The 18051-nt window shown below is 49.0% G+C and overlaps 1 pseudogene; it reads left to right on the plus strand.

Moving 5' to 3' along the window:
- Window positions 1-9162: 9162 nt before the first annotated feature.
- On the plus strand, window positions 9163-10764 carry LOC130610510 (olfactory receptor 14A16-like; annotated as a pseudogene).
- Window positions 10765-18051: the final 7287 nt, after the last annotated feature.

An 18051-nucleotide genomic window follows, 5' to 3' on the forward strand; every position in this document is an offset into this window, starting at 1 on the left:
GTTGCCTGTCCAATAGCAGCTTTTCAGTAAAAGTTCATATGCGCAGGTGCGGTGCCCAGAGGCTAGGCCTTCCCTCCAAGGGTGATGCCAATAAAATGTCCAAGGAGTTGGTCTTTTAAAGAGTCTTTTTTCCTTGTATTCTCCCCATGTTTTGAGCTAAGCTTACTGTTCTATAGGGTTGCTTTGCACCAAATATTCTGGTTTTAAAGGCTCTCGGTGTCCACTAACAATGGAGATGGTTGTTTCACATATGGCAGGACTTATGGCATACAGTGGACTTTCTGGAAATTAATTTGGAGGGGTCAGGAGAGGATGGGGACTCACCACATTTTATGGGGTGGGAGTTAATTGAGACACACAAGATGAAATACCCTTAAATGGTGAAGTCCCCCTAAAGCAAAACACTAAATTGAGGTATGCCCAGTACAGTGGGACAATCACTTTCCTGGTCCTGCTGGCCACACTATTACTGGTACAGGCCAGCATGCTCTTGGCTTTCTTGGCTGCTTTAGGTAGAAGAATATTAAGGGAGACCATGCCAGGAGTTTTGCTGACACTGAGGGAAATGACATATGGCATCTGCTTTTAATTTCCTCATACACAACTGCAAGCTATCAGGTTGGTCAGGCACGATTTACCCTTGGTAATCCATGATCTTCCTTTTTAGATGACTAGAGATCACTCAAGAAGACTAACTGGTGGCACACTCCTCATCAAAGTGACCTTGTACAGCTAGTTGCACTTTTGGACTCTTTCAAAGGTGGGTGCAGTATTTGCTTGTTCTCTCTCCCAGGAGACCTCTGCCAATCCAGTCACTTTTCAAAAGGGATATTCCAAAGAAATATTGATCTTCCCCTATAACTTCATTACCACTACTCTGCCAGTTGTATGATGTATTTAACTTCTCTAATTTTTATGTATTTGCACCATTCCTGATACAATGACCATTTCTAATGTCCCCTTTTCAGATGCAGCATGCCTAGGCAAAGACTCTTTCCTTTATTTTCCAATTTTCTCCTTCCCTTACTGTTTATTCATTCAGATTATTCTCACCTTTTCAGTTGCTTCTTTCAGTTTTAGGGTGTAAAAGCTTGCCTGTCTTTCAGTAGTCTAATTATCTCTTCTAGACAGCTCTTTAATTATGTCTATATCCACCTTTTTGTATCTACCTACCTTTCTTGTATAAAGGCAACTTCTTTAGAGGCAGCTTGCACTGAGCATATGGTTACAGAGTGAGTTTGAAACTTTCATTGTTTATGAAACTTTATCATGCTTTAAGTTTTTTTTCTTACAAATTGGAACAATCCTTCTGGGCCTGAGTGCAGGCAGCTCTCTAAGGAGAGCAGTTGGGAGATGATGCAATGGAGCTGTAACATCCACCCGCAGACTGCAGTGAAGAAGTCTGATGTAAGGAAAAGTCATGAAAGTGCAAGGTGGACAATGAGAAAAATGGCGGGGTTGGGGAGGTAAGGAAAAAGGTGGTCCATACAGTGTCAGACCTCAAGGAACTGCTTTTCTACTGGTCCAGACCTTCTGAGGAGACACTGCATCATTATCACTTGGACAATGCTGCTATTGCCTTTTCTCTAAACTAAAAAGCACTAAAGTACTTCCTTGAAAATGAAAAAAAAATTTATTAGGTGCACTTTCAATTCTTCCTCCTAAACTACACTGTGGAACAGCTCCAATTACCTGTACAAATCTTGAAGTTTGGAAGAAAATTGCAAAACGATAAATAGCTTGTAAGGGCATCTGGGGCTCACTACGTCAACTTCAGATACTGAGAGAAGACTGAATAAACCACTCAAGAAGTCAAAGTCAGAAGCAAAGCTCAAAGCACCTTGAAGCATTAATGGGCCCCCCTGAGCCCATTACTGACAAAGTGTCCCAGGGACTTGTTAAAGAAGATAATTGGAGGCTGTGATTGCAAGTAGGCAAAGGCACTGGGCAGGTCACTGTAATGCTGCAAAATCCCTTTGGTTTGTTTTGTGAAGGAGAAAGGCCAAGTCCTCCCACCTCAGGTCCTGGGAATGCAGGCCCTGAGACCCTGAAAATAAAGTTTTACCTCACCAGCCTTGGTAGCAGATGTAACGCTATAGCCGAGAGGACAAAGACCTCCGTCTTGACAGAGCCCTTGGCCATCTCTACTACAACTCTCCTACACTGCTCCATGCCTCCATGTTCTCTGTCCCTTCAGGCTGGTGACATCCTTCTTCCTTTCCCACCTAGCTATCACTGTGATATTTCTATGCCCTCACTGATGTCTCTTTACTCTCACTGGCTGTTCCCTTGAAGCACAAAGCCATGGACTGATTCATACTCCCTCAGAGTGAGCTATTGTAGCACAAGGGTATGCTCTGAGAGACACTTTTTTTCTCACCTCCAGTCTGAACCTTCTAAGATTTTTCTTGTGGAGGTTTTCTTCTTTTCCCACTATCAAAAAAGTTCCATTATCTCTGAAACCACCCTTCAAGTAGGTGCATACTCCTGTTGTAGTGCCCTAAGCTACCACTTCAACAGCCTAAAGAAGCCCAACCTTTCAACTTCTCTAAACATGCTCCAAACCCTCTTCTTGGCAGATATCTTCTAGAGCCTCTTCAGTTCCTCCTCATTTGTCCAGATCAGGGAGCCCCAAGTCTCCTAGCAGCCACCATGTTCCAGCTGCCGACCTAGCAATCTAAACATAGAGGTGACCTCACAGACAACTTCATAACCATGTGTCTCCTACTGTCCCATGAGATCCTGATGCACCAGGTGCGTGAAGACAGTGGTGCCTCTGGATCTTATGGGACACTACCCATCTCCATCTTGTGGCCTGTGAGCTCATCAGATAAAGGCCATTCCTGTTCCAGTGCCATGGGACTGCTCTGGAGCCTCATGACCCTTGCCCTGGCCCCAAGGGGAAAAAGAGCATAAGGAAGGGTTGAGGAAAGGTGATGAATATGAGAGTGGTAGACAGTGGGAGAGAGACCAGTTAGATGTCCAGGTTAGGGTTTAGGGATTAGAGTTTGCCTTTCAGGGTTGGGGATTGGGCAAAGGTTTAGGAAGAGGGTGCTGCCAGCACCTGTGCTTTGCAAAGGGAACTGGGCATACAGCACCCTGGCTCTGCTGGAGCTCTGACAGCCTTGGTGGTTTATGCCTTGGACTCATGGCCCTTAGGGCAGAAGCTGGGCTGCATGGGAGAGGAGGCAAGGGAGTTTGCTCGCTCAGAGGAAGAGGTCTGCAAATCAGATTTTCTGTTTTCACTTTTCTCTCATTCCTAGATCATATACCTGCTACCTGTAGATTTTCTTCTTGAGAGGTATTCCCTGTCCCATATCTTTTCCCTGTGACTGCTCACATACCTCATGTGAACCTCTCTGCACCCACCATGGCCCCTCAGAACCCTGTCAGTTTTAAAAGCACTGCCTTGGCATATGTTCCTATTTGAAGGTGAGGTGCAGATCAGACCAAGCCTGATGGATGAGGCTGGTGCAGTCCGTAGGCAGAGGAGTGGCTAAAGAAACTTTAGGAGGCAGCTGTAAGACCTACTGATTAGTTAAAGTTAGACCTCAAGAGTCTCAATGACTTAAGCATGAGGAATCCTTTTAATTACTACACCCAAATCCCATCTAAATATGAAACTGAGCACAGAAGCTCATAAAAGCTCCTTGTCTTTATAGTAATCCCTTTCTTGAGCTTCCCCTCGAAAAGTCCCCTCAGAAATCTCCTGGGGTGATGTGGAGCTGTGATTAATCCTGACACATACTGCACCCTCTCAACAGAAGCAGCACACCACCCTGCAAGGGGTCAATCCCTCCCCCTCACCTCCCTCAGTTTCTGCCACACAGTGGGGAGCTCCCTGACCTGGCACACAGGCCCTGGGGTGCAGGACCCTGCTTGGAAGGACAGCTCAGGGCACCCCTGGCTGCACACCTACATTCACACTCTGCAGCCATCCCCGAGACAAGGGACCTGTGTTGCTCTGTCCCTTGCATGGTGCGGCAGGCAAGCCCTGCTCCCCAACAGGAAAATCTGCAGATCTAACACTATAGTGTTATATGATAACACTATAGTGTTATCCGTCCAGGATACTCATCTTGATTTTCCTCCTGCCACAGACTTACTGTGTCAACAGTTGTGAAGATTTCTCTGAGAACAGGTTCAGCTCTGTCCATCCATTCCAGACTGCCTTTAAACTCTGACTTCGCCTCTCCCCTAGGTGATGCAGCAGTGCTTCTCTGGCCTCCCTCTAGGGGTCCCTGGGACTCCAGGGAAATATCCTGTAAAACAGCCTGAACAAGCCCTTATGTTCCCTCTCAGAGCTGGGAGAGACGCTGCCTTCCTGCAGTCTGTCTGCTGAGAGTCTAAAGTCTAATTTTAAATCTTCTTCAGTCAACTTTTTAACTTTTTTTTAAATAATTTTTTTTTAATATCAACTTTTCTTAGAATTGCAGGATCATTTAATTTGGAAAAGACCCTTACAAACATCGAGTCCACATGTCAACCATGTCCCTTAAATATCATGTCTTTGAATGACTACAGGGATAGTGACACAGCCCTTGTCTTGGCAGCCTGTTTCTTGTCCCATCATTAGACAGGATAGCCAAACCAGGACAGGCAGGGATATCCTTTACCCTTGCTGAAGGAAGGGATTCAGCCTTATCAGTTGGGACATCTCATCCTGGGGTTGTAGACCTGGGGCTAGAGGCAGACTCAGCTCACTGTCATGACTATCACAAACCCACAGGAACTGGAATACCCACAGGAACTGGGATTCCTCTTGCCCACCTGTATGTGAGCATCTTGTCTCAGCTCCCATGGTAATTAGCAGTGAGGGAGGCCAGGGGTGAGGTGTCCAGATGCAAATGTCTGGTGACATTTGTGGTGGCAGAGGCAGTCAAAGTCATATGCTAAATACAGAGACAGATTGAAGATTTGTGCAGGCTGATTGGAAAGGGCTGATAGGAAATGTGACGCTCCAGGGCAACCTTGATTGTAGTGATCATGAGATGGTCGCCTTCAAGATCCTCTGGACAGTGAGAAGAGCGTGCAGCAAGCTCACTGCCCTGGACTTCAAGAGAGCAGACTTTGGCCTCTTCAGGAACCCCTTCAGGTTCCATGGGGTATAGCCCTAGAGGACAGGGGGGCCCAAGGATGCTGGTTGATATTCAAGGATCACCTGCTACAAGCGCAGGAGTGTTGTGTCCCAACTAGAAGGAAGCGCAGCAGGAGGGCCAGGAGACCTCCTTGGGTGGATAAGGAGCTGCTGAGGAAAGTTTGAAGGAAAAAAGAGGCTTATAAAAGGTGGAAGCAGGAACAGGAGGCCGGGGAAGAATACAGGGATGTTGTCTGGGAAGCTGGGGACCATGTCAGGAAAGATAAGGCCCAGTTAGAATTAAACTTGGCTAGAGATGTGAAAGATAACAAGAAGGGATTCTATAATTGCATTGCAAATCAAAGACAGACTAGGGACAAAGTAGGCCCTCTCTGGAAGCTATCAGCAGAACTGGCTACCCTGGGTTTGAAGATGGCTGAGGTTCTTAATGATTTCTTTGCCTCAGTCTTCACTGGCAAATGCTCTGACCACATCACCCAAGTCTTGGAAAGCAGATGAAGGGACTGTGAGAATGAAGACCTTAGGCCCACTGTGGGAGAGGATCTGGTTCGAGACCATCTTAAGAACCTGAACGTGCATAAATCATGGGACCTGATGAAATCCATCCACAGGTCCTGAAGGAGCTGGCAAATGAAGTTGCTCAGCCACTGTCCATTATATTTGAAAAATCATGGCAGCTGGGTGAAGTTCTGGATGACTGGAAAAAGGGAAGTATAACCCCCATTTTCAAGAAGGGGAAAATGGATAATGCAGGGAACTACAGACCAGCCAGTCTTACCTCTGTGCCTGGCAAAATCTTGGAGCAGATTCTCCTGGAAGGCATGCTAAGGCACATGAAAATCAACAAGGTGCTTGGTGACAGCCAGCATGGCTTCACTGAGGGGAAATCCTGCCTGACCAATTTGGTGGCCTTCTATGATGGGGCTACAGAACTGATGGACAGGGGTAGAGCAGTTGACGTCATCTACCTGGACTTGTGCAGAGTGTTTGACACTGTCCCACACGCCATCCTTGTCTCTAAATTGGAGAGACATCAATTTGGTGGATGGACCACTCGGTGGATAAAGAACTGGCTGGATGGCCCCACACAGCGTTGTGGTAAACAGCTCAATGTCCAGTTGGAGACCAGTTACGAGTGGTGTCCCTCAGGGATCGGTGTTGGGACCGGTCTTGTTCAACATCTTTGCTGGTGACATGGACAGTGGGATTGAGTGCGCCCTCAGCAAGTTTGCTGATGACACCAAGCGGTTGATACGCTGGAGGGAAGGAATGCCATCCAGAGGGACCTTAACATGCTTGTGAGGTGGGCTGATGCCAACCTTACGAAGTTTAACCATGCCAAGTGCAAGGTCCTACACCTGGGTCGGAGCAACCCCGGGCACAGCTACAGGTTGGGCAGAGAAGAGATTCAGAGCAGCCCTGAGGAGAAGGACTTGGGGGTGTTGGTAGATGAGAAAATGAACATGAGCCGGCTTCAGTGTGCGCTCGCAGCCCAGAAAGCCAACCATATCCTGGGCTGCATCAAAAGGAGCATGACCAGCAGGTCAAAGGAGGTGGTCCTGCCCCTCTGCTCTCCTGAGACCTCACTTGGAGTATTGCAGTTCTGGTGTCCTCAATATAAAAAGGACATGGAACTCTTGGAGCAAGTCCAGAGGAGGGCCATGAAGATGATCAGGGGACTGGAGCAGCTCCTGTATGAAGACAGGCTGAGAACATTGGGGCTGGTCAGCCTGGAAAAGAGAAAACTGCGTGGAGACCTCATAGCAGCCTTCCAGTATCTGAAGGGATCTATAAGGATGCTGGGGAGGGACTCTTCATTAGGGACTGTAGTGATAGGACAGGGGGTAACAGGTTCGAACTTAAAACAGGGGAAGTTTAAATTGGATATAAGGAAGAAGTTCTTCACTGTAAGGGTGGTGAGACACTGGAATGGGTTGCCCAGGGAAGCTGTGAATGCTCCATCCCTGGTGGTGTTCAAGGCCAGGTTGCACAGAGGCTTGGGTGACATGGTTTAGTGTGAGGTATCCCTGCCATTGACAGGGGCTTGGGACTAGATGATCTTAAGGTCCTTTCCAACCCTAACTATTCTATGATTCTATTAAATTATGTTGACAGTCAGCAAAGAGAAAAAAAAACACTGGTCCAAAAACTTCATGTCAGGGGTTCACATAATGCAGTTATAGCTACCTTGTCAAGTAAGACTGAATGACAGGAATAAAATTAAAGCTAATTTATCAACACCAAGAAGTACTGTGGAGCAATAGGCCATCAGGAGGGAGTCCAGATTGGCCCAAAGCTTTATGTTTCAAGAAAAGAACCCTAAATGAACCCTGGATTAACACCTGTCCACCACTGCTTGTTCTCTAGAGGGCTGCGGGCACTGCCAGCAGGAACACAGAGGAGACCTGCAAGGCTGAGAGAGCTTAAAGGCAGTTGGGAGTGGGAGAATGCTGAGAGCTCACTGCAGGAGAAATCTTCACAGCCCTCTGTGTGGTAAGGGTCTGGGTGCAGGGCACTGCAGCTACAGTTCCTATCTGCTAAAGCTGATGCCTCTGAAAGTTTATGGGATCTGTCAGGAGATTTCTCTTGGTTTCTCTACTGTAGATAAGGAAGAGGATGTGCTCCAGAGCAGGGCTTGCCTGCTGCACCATCCGAGGGACAGGGTAATACAGCTCTTCTGTCCCAGGGATGGCTGCAGGGTGTGAATCTGGGTGTGCAGCCAGAGGTCCCTACTGCTGTCCTTCCTAGAAGGCCCTGCAGCCCAAGGGCTATGTGCTGGGGCAGGGACTCTGCTGCCTGCCAGGGTCAGCACTCAGCCTGCCCAGAAGGTCCCCATAGTGCTGGGAGGGGGGAAGCTGGGAGTGGAAGGCAAAAACCCTGGAAGGGAAGTCTTCTGCTCTTTAGAGTGTGCTGTGTGGTACAGGGCTGCTCAGATCTCCTCATCACTTGGTATTTGCAGAGGTCCTTCTGAAAGATATTGAGGCAGCACTTGCCTTAGAATAATGAATTCTTTGATTTTTTTTCACTGTAGGTTGGCTGGGTGGACAGTGGGAGCTGGGAATTTATTTTTCTGCTTTGGAGAAGGAACTGAGACCCCAGTTCTCATCAGCACTGTTTCAGTAGTTTCTTACCTCCTGCATACCAAGAGATGCCCCTGGGCAGTGCCCTGATGCTGGAAGGTGTCTGCAGGACAGAGCTGAGCACAGAGCCCATCGGATGGGCTCTAGGAGCACTGACAGGGAAGAGACCTAGGCACAGAAAAGCAGCTCCTGGCAAGGACATCTCCAAGCAGCAAAGCCATGGCCAGGGAGTGGGGGGAAACTGCAAACCAGTCTGGGGGAGGGTGCATTCTGGAAACTCACTTGTCTGTCACTGCGGGTGTCTGCTGGGCATGGTCTGCTGGACAGTGCTCTTCGTTTTCCCCCACGAGATCTCCGTGACCTACCCTTTGAAACAGTGCTCTCCTGATCTCATCACAGGGCATATATTTGTGGGTGTTCTTAAGATTCATTTCTGTGTGAATGCATCTTAAAGGCAGTGTAAGTCTAAGCACAGCTAAAATGTCAAAGAACTTTTGGACACAGCAGCTCTACTGGCACTGCACTAAGCTACAAAGAGCTGAGACCTTTGCCTGTTTCAATCCACTTCCAATTTTCGGTCATACAAAGAATGATTTATACCCCTATAAAAAAGACTCAGCAGGTGTTATGCTAGTCAATAAAAAACACAGAACCATTCTAAGACAAGCTAAGAGTTGCTTCTGAAAGTCATACCCATCCGAGCCATGAGTGCAACTATTGAACTTTTACGATAAAATTGGATTTCATGTTATCTTCCAAAGCTGTACAAACCACTGCTTCAGAGCACAGCTGACTCCCTGGTAGCACATCGGCAGAGGTCCTGCTCCTCATACTGCACTCAGCCAGCACAAACAAGAGAAAAGAAATGCATTTCAGCTGGAGAGATTTCTATGAAAAATGGGGTGTCTTTGCTCAGAAGAGTCTGGCGTAATCTTTCCCTATCCTTTTCTTTTTTCAGTAAGTCCCCATGCCAAGAGGCAGCAGATGTCCAATGGCAGCTCCATCACCCAGTTCCTCCTCCTGGCGTTCGCAGACACGCAGGACCTGCAGCTCTTGCACTTCTAGCTCTTCCTGGGTATCTACCTGGTTCCCCTCCTGGATAATGGCCTCATCATCACCACCGCAGCCTGTGACCACTGCCTCCACACCCCCATGTACCTCCTCCTCAACTTCTCCATTCTTGACCTGGGCTTCATCTCCACAACTGTCCCCAGATCCATGGCAAATTCCTTCTGGCACACAAGGAAATTTTCTTTTTCAGGATGTGCTGCCCAGGTATTTCTGTTCGTCTTTTTCATTTCAGCAGAGTATTACCTTCTCACCATCATGTCCTATGACCGCTACATTGGCATCTGCAAACCGCTGCACTATGGGACCCTCCTGGTTGGCAGAGCTTGTGCCCACACGGCAGCAGTGGGTTTCTCTATGCTGTGCTGCACACTGTTAATACATTTTCACTGCCACTCTGTCAAGGCAATTCTGTGGACCAGTTCTTCTGTGAACTTCTGCAGCTCCTTTTTAATCTGAGATCCATCCTCCACATTGCAGGAATAAATGGGAAATGAAAACAGCTTTCTGGCTGCACCAGCTCTCTGATGGCTGCTCTGTGTCTATTTTGTACTGCATGGCCATGCAGGGTGAGAACTCACACCAGGAGGTTGTGGTGTAGAGGCAGGGCTTGTGGAAGCCATCCAAGTGCAGGACAGAGGTGGCTTGAGCAGACCCAGAATGTACCCCAGGTCCATTGTCACCACCCAGCCATTGGCCATCTTTCTCTGGCCATTTCCAGCCCTGGCTGTTCAACCCAGGTTTAAGGGTGAGTTTTACTGTAAGGCCATCTCCATCCTCCTGCTGATCCCAGTGTCTGTATCATGGGAATGCCCAAGCCTGCCCAGCTTCCCTCCTGGCCAGAGCCTGGCAGACTCTGGAGCAGAGATGTCTGTGAAGCCCCGCAGGTGACATGGTATCTCCAGGAGCTTGGAGAGGCTGCCCAACAGGAAGGTCATGGAGTGACAAAACACTAAGGAATGCTGAGGGCATCATGTCAGAGGACCATTCCTCACCCTGAATGTAACCTGTCCTGTGCTGTGCCTGCACTGTGGGGCTGCGATGTCACAGGACAGAGCACTAACAAGGGCCATGAAGCAGCTGTCAAGGAGTGACAGCAAGGACAGGTACAGACAAGCAGTTTATGTACATTTCCTTTGCTCTGCAGGTATGACTTTGGGAAAGGCAAAGCTCCTCTGGAATTGGTGCCTGTAAGGAAAGTCAAGAGCAAAACGAAGAGCTTCAGGACTTGAGAAAGAAAATGCAGGGCTACAGCTGGATGGAGCAGCAGACATCCATGGGTCTGAGGGACTCAATGCCTACTTGGCTTTTACAGGAAAGGTCTGTGAGCTCTGTGCTCAATGAAGAGGTTCCAGAAAGAGGAGAGAACATATTTACAGGAACCTCAGGAAATCCCAGAAGGACAAATTCCAGTTTCTGCCCCTGCACGAGACTCACCTTGGCAATGACGCTGCCTGGGTCTGTCTGTCTGGGAGCAGCCCAATAGGTAAGGTCTTGGTCTGCTGGAGCTGGACAGGAGGCAGCCATATGACTGCCAGGGAGGCCACCAGCATCCTGACCAAGGACCATGGTCAGGAGACCAAGAGAAGGGATGCTCTGGAATACTCCATGCAGGCTTCAGATCCCCAGTTCAGGCAAGATATTGGAAAGGGCCCTCAGGGCTAGAGCATGTTGCCTGTCTGGAGAGGCTGAGGGAGTTGGATTGTCCAGCCCAGGAAGAGAAGGCTGATGAAGACTTCATCACAGCCTGCTGGTACTGATGAGGAGGTCATGGAGAATACAGAATCAGATTCCTTGCTATTGTGCATGGTGGGATGACAAAAGGCAAAGGGAGAAGGTGAAAGAGGAGAGATTCAGTCAGGACATAGAGAAAAATGTTTTCCCCATGAGCATAGCTAAGTGCTGGAACAGGTGACCCAGAGAGGCTGTGCAGTCTCTGTCCTTCGTGTTTTCTAACTCAGACTGTATCAAGCCTTGAACAACTTTCTCTGACCCTGTTTCTGGCAGGTTGGACTGTAGAACTCCTGAGGTAACCTTCCAACCTCAGTTTTCTTAAGGCTCTACTGCTAACTGAAGCACAGCAGATATTGATGAGGCATGAATCCTCCAATGCTGTAGGTGAGCATCACAACTAACATCTGCTACCAGCAAAGAGAAGCTGACACCTCAGTGTTACTTGCTCTGTGCAGACTGTGGAGTCCTGGGCAGGGAAGGTTTTGGGGCATGCAGCTCTGTGAAGGACACAAATGATCTTGTTTTAACACCTGCAAGCCTGTCAGGCATCAGTTACTGTCTATGAAAATGAAAGTATGCACAAAATATAGAAGCACTTTTTCAACAGCTCAGTCACTTGAGTACATTTAAGACCTGGCAATGTTTTCCCAAAATGACAAAATGAGAAATTCCAGGAAGTGTATTAATGGTAGGAAAAGAAATACTGATCTTCCCCTGTAATTGTATTACCTACCCTATCTGTAACTTCATCACCCTCATCATTCAGGTGTCTCTGACTCTCCGTATCAAGTGGCCACATCTAAAAACTTTTTAGTAGACAATCTGGACATATACCCTTCCCATTGCTCTCAGGATTCCTCCTCCACTTGCTCTTTGGTCTTCCAGATCCCCTCAAATATCTGCTCTCTGCTTTGAGCTGCAGGAAGCTAGAAACTTGCTTCATCTTTCTGAAGTCCACACAACCTTAATTGTGTTTATATCTATCCTTTCTTATCTCTCTATTTAAAACTGTTCTACACAAATCACTTGTGAAAGGGGGATCGTGCTAGATGCTGCTTAGACTTGGCATGCAGCTGAGGAGTTACATAGCATTTAACTTTTGTTTGTCAGTAGTGAAGGGAGGTTTTCAGTCCCTGTGTGCAGCCCAGTTCTCTAAGAAAAGTAGGAGGGAGCTGGTGTAAAGGAGTTGCAACATCCAGCTGCAGATCTCAGTGGAGTTGTGCAAGCTGTGAGGACTTAAAGAAAATTCCAGGAAGACACATGGCTTGTTAGGGCCTTCAGTATTTTAATGAACCCCACAGCCTTTTTGGTGTTGAGTCCATGTACCTCAGCTACTGAGAGGAGACTGAAGAACCCTCTGTCATGGTTTAAACCCAGTCAGGTAATTCGTTCACTCACTTCCCCCCTTCTTTCCCTCCCCCTACTCCCGGAGGGACAGAGAGGAGAATCGAAAAGAATGCAACTCCCACGGGTTGAGATAAGAACAGTTTAGTAACTAAGGTATAACACAGATCACTACTGCTACCACCAATGATAATAATGATAAAGGAAATAACAAGGGAAGAGAATACAACACCTCAGCACCAGCTGACCGGTAACTCGCCCCCCAAGCCCGACCAAGCTCCAACCGATACCTCCTCCAACCCTGCAGTCCCCCAGCCCTTCAGCTAACTCCCAGTTACATCCTGGGCATGACGTGCTGTGGTATGGAATAGCTCTTTGGTCAGTTTGGGTCAGGTGTCCTGTCTCTGCTTCCTCCTGGCTTCCCCTCCTCCCTGGCAGAGCATGAGGCTCACAAAGTCCTTGGCCAAACCAAAACATCGCTATCAGCTCTGTTCCCGAGCTGAAAGTCAAAACACTGCACTGCACTAGCTACCAAGAAGGAGAAAAATGACTGCTACTGCTGAACCCAGGACACCCTCTCAAGCAGTCAAACTCAGAAGCAATTTCAAAGTACCCTGAAGCATTAATGGGGCCCCACTGAGGGCCATTATTGACAAAGCCTTCCCAGGAACTCATTAGAGCAGATAACTGGAGGCTGGCAAAGGCAAAGCGCAGCAACTCTGATGCTGAGAAAAAAAAAAATTGGTTTTCTTGATGAAGGTGGATGGCCAAGCCCTGACCCTCAGCCCGTGGTTCAGGCTCTTCCGGGGGATCTGGGAATGTGACGCGAAGTGAAGGACAATGGTATGACACCTTCTGGTCTTCCCAGGGGGCTGCAAGAAGGCAATGATGCCCCAAGGTCATGATGACGATTTGTCTTCTCTTAGACCTTTGTGGCAGGGACATCAGCCACAGCCAAGGGGACAAAGACCTTGGTTCTATCAGGGACCAAGCACCTTGCCAGTGCCCTTGGCCATCTGCACCACAGGCCATGCTGCACTGTCCCATGTCTGTGTCAGATTCCCTGCAGGCTGCACACACCCAATGCTCTTCTTCACCTTTTTCTCATCCCAGGATGTCTCTACCTCTACTGGTGCTCCTTGAAAACACAAAGCCATGAGTTGATCCTGACACTCCATGAGTGAATATTTAGCACCAAAGCTGGAAGTGACGTTTCTTTAACTTCAGCTCTACTCTGGACCTCCAAAGCTGCAATTTCTGGTGATTTTCCTTTCTCATGTTGTTTCTTACTGCCAAAAAAAAAAAAAAAGTTCAATCATCTCAGAGTGAAATTTTCCATCTATCTTGAGCTACTAAGCCCTGGACTCTCAGCATCTCCACCCATGACCCCTAACCCTATCTGGGAAGATTCCTCCAGAACAAGGATTCCACACTGAAACACGCTTCTCTAGATGGGGTCACACCAGTGCTGAGTCCAGAGAGAAGAAAATTCCTACCCTTGTGAGGGTGACCATGCTCCCCTAGTGCAGCCCAGTGTGCTCGTGGCAGCTAAGAAGCTTTGCATGGGGCTGACATTTGGGCTAAGCATGACCCAAGGGGTGTGGAAAGTTGTCTGTAGGACATGTGCTGCATATCAGGACAGAGGGACTGTGTCAAAATGATGTGGCTTCTGGTTCAGTACTTCTTTCAGTGCAAGCCCTGACATGATGTTAAATTATCCTTTCCATGCCGCCCTTCAGGAGGTAAGATAGCATCCAGAGAGGGCAAGTAGTAATACCAAACATTCTCCAGCCTCTTCTCGGGCCTGGTGGAGCAGTAGGACTGTCAGGACTGCTGGCTTTGCACTGTGACCATGCATTAGGGTACTCACCTCTGGGGATTATCTTGAGGTAGCCGAACACTAGCATTTTCCTCTCCAAGCAGGCATGGCAGCGTCACATCACCCTTACTGGCAGAAAGCAGAGTGGAGCTCAGCGGTGGCTCCTCAAGATGCATGGCACTAATCTGCAGTACTGCAATTCATTTGCGAGATTGTAGCAGTGAGCACGAGAAAAACAACTTGGCTGACCAGAAGCTGAGTGTCAAGTGGCTATGACTCCCCACATGCCCCACAAAAACAATATGGGTGATGTAAAGCAAAGTGTCCAGGGACCACGGCTCCCTGCACGCTGCTATGGGCAGTGTTCCCGGCTCTCTGACACTGCGGGGACACCATGGTTGTCCCTCTTCCTCCTCCACATCCCTGCCGCTGCACCCGCAAGCTGTGCTGAGCACAGCTAGCAATCCCCAGTATGGCTACAGGCAGTTCCCTCGATCCCACCCGGCTCTCTTTCCGGTATCACCTGCCTTTGGCTCCAGTACAGCTCCAGACAGCCCCGTGCACGACCCAGCGCTCCATGCCTCTGACAGGAACCCCAGTGATAGAAGTGGACTCATTTTACTAGCTGAAACAAACCAAGTTATAGCTAAACAAAACCATACATATGGAAAGAAGGAACAAGACAAAGGGTAAAGAACGTGCTTTCTTTACCTATCCACCTCACTGAACTAGGAACCATTCATCACAAAGTGCCTCTCCAGCTCATTGAACCGGGAACTATTCCTCACAAAGTCAGAAGAGAAACCAGCCTAAGCCCATAAACGGAAGATAATGAGAGAAATTCAACCAAAGGTCAACAAAGATAAGACCACCAGGGGTTCCAAAGACCCTTGAGACCTTCACTCAAAATAAACTGTGCTGTAGTGGGTAGTAACCTAGAATATGTGTAAGATATTTGGAATTGTAATATATATGCATGAGATAAATGCTCATAAGGAAGAAACCTGTAAGAATCAGCACACATTAGGCAGAGCTAGCCCCTACTAAGGTGCATCAGGCACCTTAATAAATAATGCCTGTTTATTAATGCTCCATCGGTATTAAGGAGTTTTATTCTCCCGACTTTCAGTGACACTAATGGCCCTACTTCCCTGTCGTAAACCATTGTGCTAGTCAGGGCTTCCCTCCGGGATCAGATGATACGGCTCCAGCTCACCTTCTCTGTCAGTGCAAGTGCAGACTGGCAACACTTAGCTGCTACTCTACTCCTTCCCTGACGCACACCAGCCCCTCCACTGCCCCCAGGGAATGTTATGTCATCAGCAGCTTTATTGCTGGCACCTGGGGTTCCTCCAGCCGTGGGGTGCATGCAGCTGCAGCCCAGCAAGAGCAGGGTGCCATCGTCCGACCTCCACTGTGCATCACATCCTCCCCCAGGCCCTGGCAGAGCCCCTCACCCGGTGCGAAAAAAGTGCAAACAAGCCCGGAGGGCGAAGGAGACAAATAGTATTTATTTAGTCATGCACGTAGTAAGTTGCACAATCAAGCCTGCTCTGGAGCTCCAGGCTTGTCCCTGGGACACCTCAGCATTAACCAAAGCCGCTCTGGTTGCTCTGGCAGGGAACGGACAGTCAGTTGGCCAGCTCCTGGAGGAAGGGGCTGGTGGGCAGCGGTGGAGGTCGCCAAAACTGAGGAGTGGGTGGCAGAACAGAGGAGAAAAGTGACAGCCAGCAGACGGGGGCTGTAGTCAGAAAGCAAGATGTAGATAAGGGAGGGGTGAGAGAAAGGGACAGGGAGCCTGACAGAGATGGAGAAAGAAGCAGCAGAAATAGGGAGTAGAAACAGGACAACAAAACAAAAAAACAAAGACAGTAAGCAGGCTGGAGATGCAAAAAAACACTGGGTCTGGCAGCGGGACTGAAGAGAGGAGAAAAGTCCCGAGTCCACGCACCCCTTCCTTCATTAACTCCGCCCACAGCACAGGCCCCGCCCCCTGCGCGGCACCGTGCCTCAGCTAGCGTGAGGCTCCACCCACTCCCGGCCTTGACCCGCTCCGCCCCCAGCCCACAACAGCCCCACCGCAACACAGACTCCAACCCCACAAGTGACCCCACCCTGCCCACACCTGCCTCCGCTTTGAGAGCCCTGCCCCGCCGCCCCCTATGTGTGGCCACACTCCCACCCTAGCCCCGCCCACAACCCTTGCCTGGGTGATGCCTCTAAGCATGGCCCCGCCCCGTGGGGCCACGCCCCAACCTTAACGTACCCTCAGACCTCTTTTAACCGCGCTCCACTCACAGCCCCGATCACGCCCCCTCTAGGCCTGCCCCCACCATGGTCGCACTGCTACCTGCTCCGACCTCGCCCACTCCTGAGAACCCTCCTCTACCCAAGCCACGCCCCATCACCTGCCCTCTCCTTCATTAACCCCACCCTGAGCCCTGGCCGCTGTCCTGCCTCGGCCCTATCCACAGCCTAGACCACGTCGCCAGGACAGAGGTTAGGTGACAGCTTATGGGTAGCATTAAGGTTAAGAAGGGGTTAGGGTCAGGTGGCAGTTTAGGGTTAGGTAAATCGTTTATGGTTAGGGTTAAAGTAGGCCCTACTAATTCTAAGTTAATTCTTTCTGTGCCGTCTCCCTCCTCCTTTTCCATGCAGGGCTGAGAGCAATTCTGGAAGTTTCCCTGGTTTTCCTGTAGTTTCTTCTGTGAGTCAGTGGATTTTTACCAGATTTATTTTCCAAATAAGGTTTAAGTAGTGGTGGTGTCCTCAGGCATTGACCTGCAGTAAGGAATCACATTTTTACACAGAGGGAATGAGGAGAAAGATAAAAGTGCTTGAATTACTTCTTTGATGAAAACACATGGTTCATCTTGGAATCACAGAACAGAATAATAGAATCAACTGGGTTGGGAAAGACCTATAGATCATCAAGTCTGACCTTTACCCCTGCACTAAAGCCCACCACTAAACCATGTCACTAAGGGCCTCCTCTACATGGTTTTTGAATGCTTCCAGGGATGGTGACTCCACCACTGCCCTGGGCAGCCTGTTCTGATACCAGGTCATGGCTTGAGTCTTGTTTCCTCTTGTCCTATCACTTGTTTCTTGGGCGCAGAGACCACCCACCTCCAGCTACAGCCTCCTTTCAGGTAGCTGTAGAGAGCAGTAAGGTCCCCCTGAGCCTTCTCTTCTCCAGACTAAACCCACCCCAGTTCCTCAGCTGTTCCTTATCACACCTGTGCTCCAGGCCCTTCACCAGCTCCGTTGCCCTTCTCTGGACTTGCTCCAGCACCTCAATGTCTTTCTTGTAGTGAGGTGCCCAGAACTGAACACAGGATTTGAGGTGCAGCCTCACCAGTGCCCAGTACAGGGGAACAATCACTGGCCCTGCTGGCCACACTGGTGCTGATACAGGCCAGGATGCTGTTGGCCTTCTTGGCTACCTGGGCACAAGCTGGCTCATGTTCAGTTCTGTCAATCAGCACCCCTAGGTTCTTTTCCGTGAGCAGCTTTCCAGCCACTCTTCCCCAAGCCTGGAGCATTGCATAGTGTTGTTGTGGCCCAAGCGCAGGACCCGGCACTTCGCTTTGTTGAACCTCACACCACTGGCCACAGCCCATCGATACAGCATGTCCAGATCCCTCTGCAGAGCTTCTCTACCCTTCGTCAGATCAACACTCCCACCCAACTTGTTGTTGTTCAAAGTCATGAACCTTTGAAACTACAAGAAAACTAGGGAAACTTCCAGAAGTGCTCTCAGCCCTGCTCGGAGGAGGAGGAGGGAGACAGCACAAGTAGAATCAGCTACACTTTAGACCATCCTGGTAAAGTCTCTTGCCCATCTCTTTGTCACACTCACAAACATGTGACATTTTACTTTTTCAATACACTACTGTTACAAAAAT

This window comes from Pezoporus wallicus, unplaced genomic scaffold (genome assembly GCF_028554395.1).
Source record: "Pezoporus wallicus isolate ANWC-B61680 ecotype Strahan unplaced genomic scaffold, APGP_CSIRO_Pwel_v1 contig_3573, whole genome shotgun sequence".
NCBI classification, from domain to species: Eukaryota; Metazoa; Chordata; class Aves; order Psittaciformes; family Psittacidae; genus Pezoporus; species Pezoporus wallicus.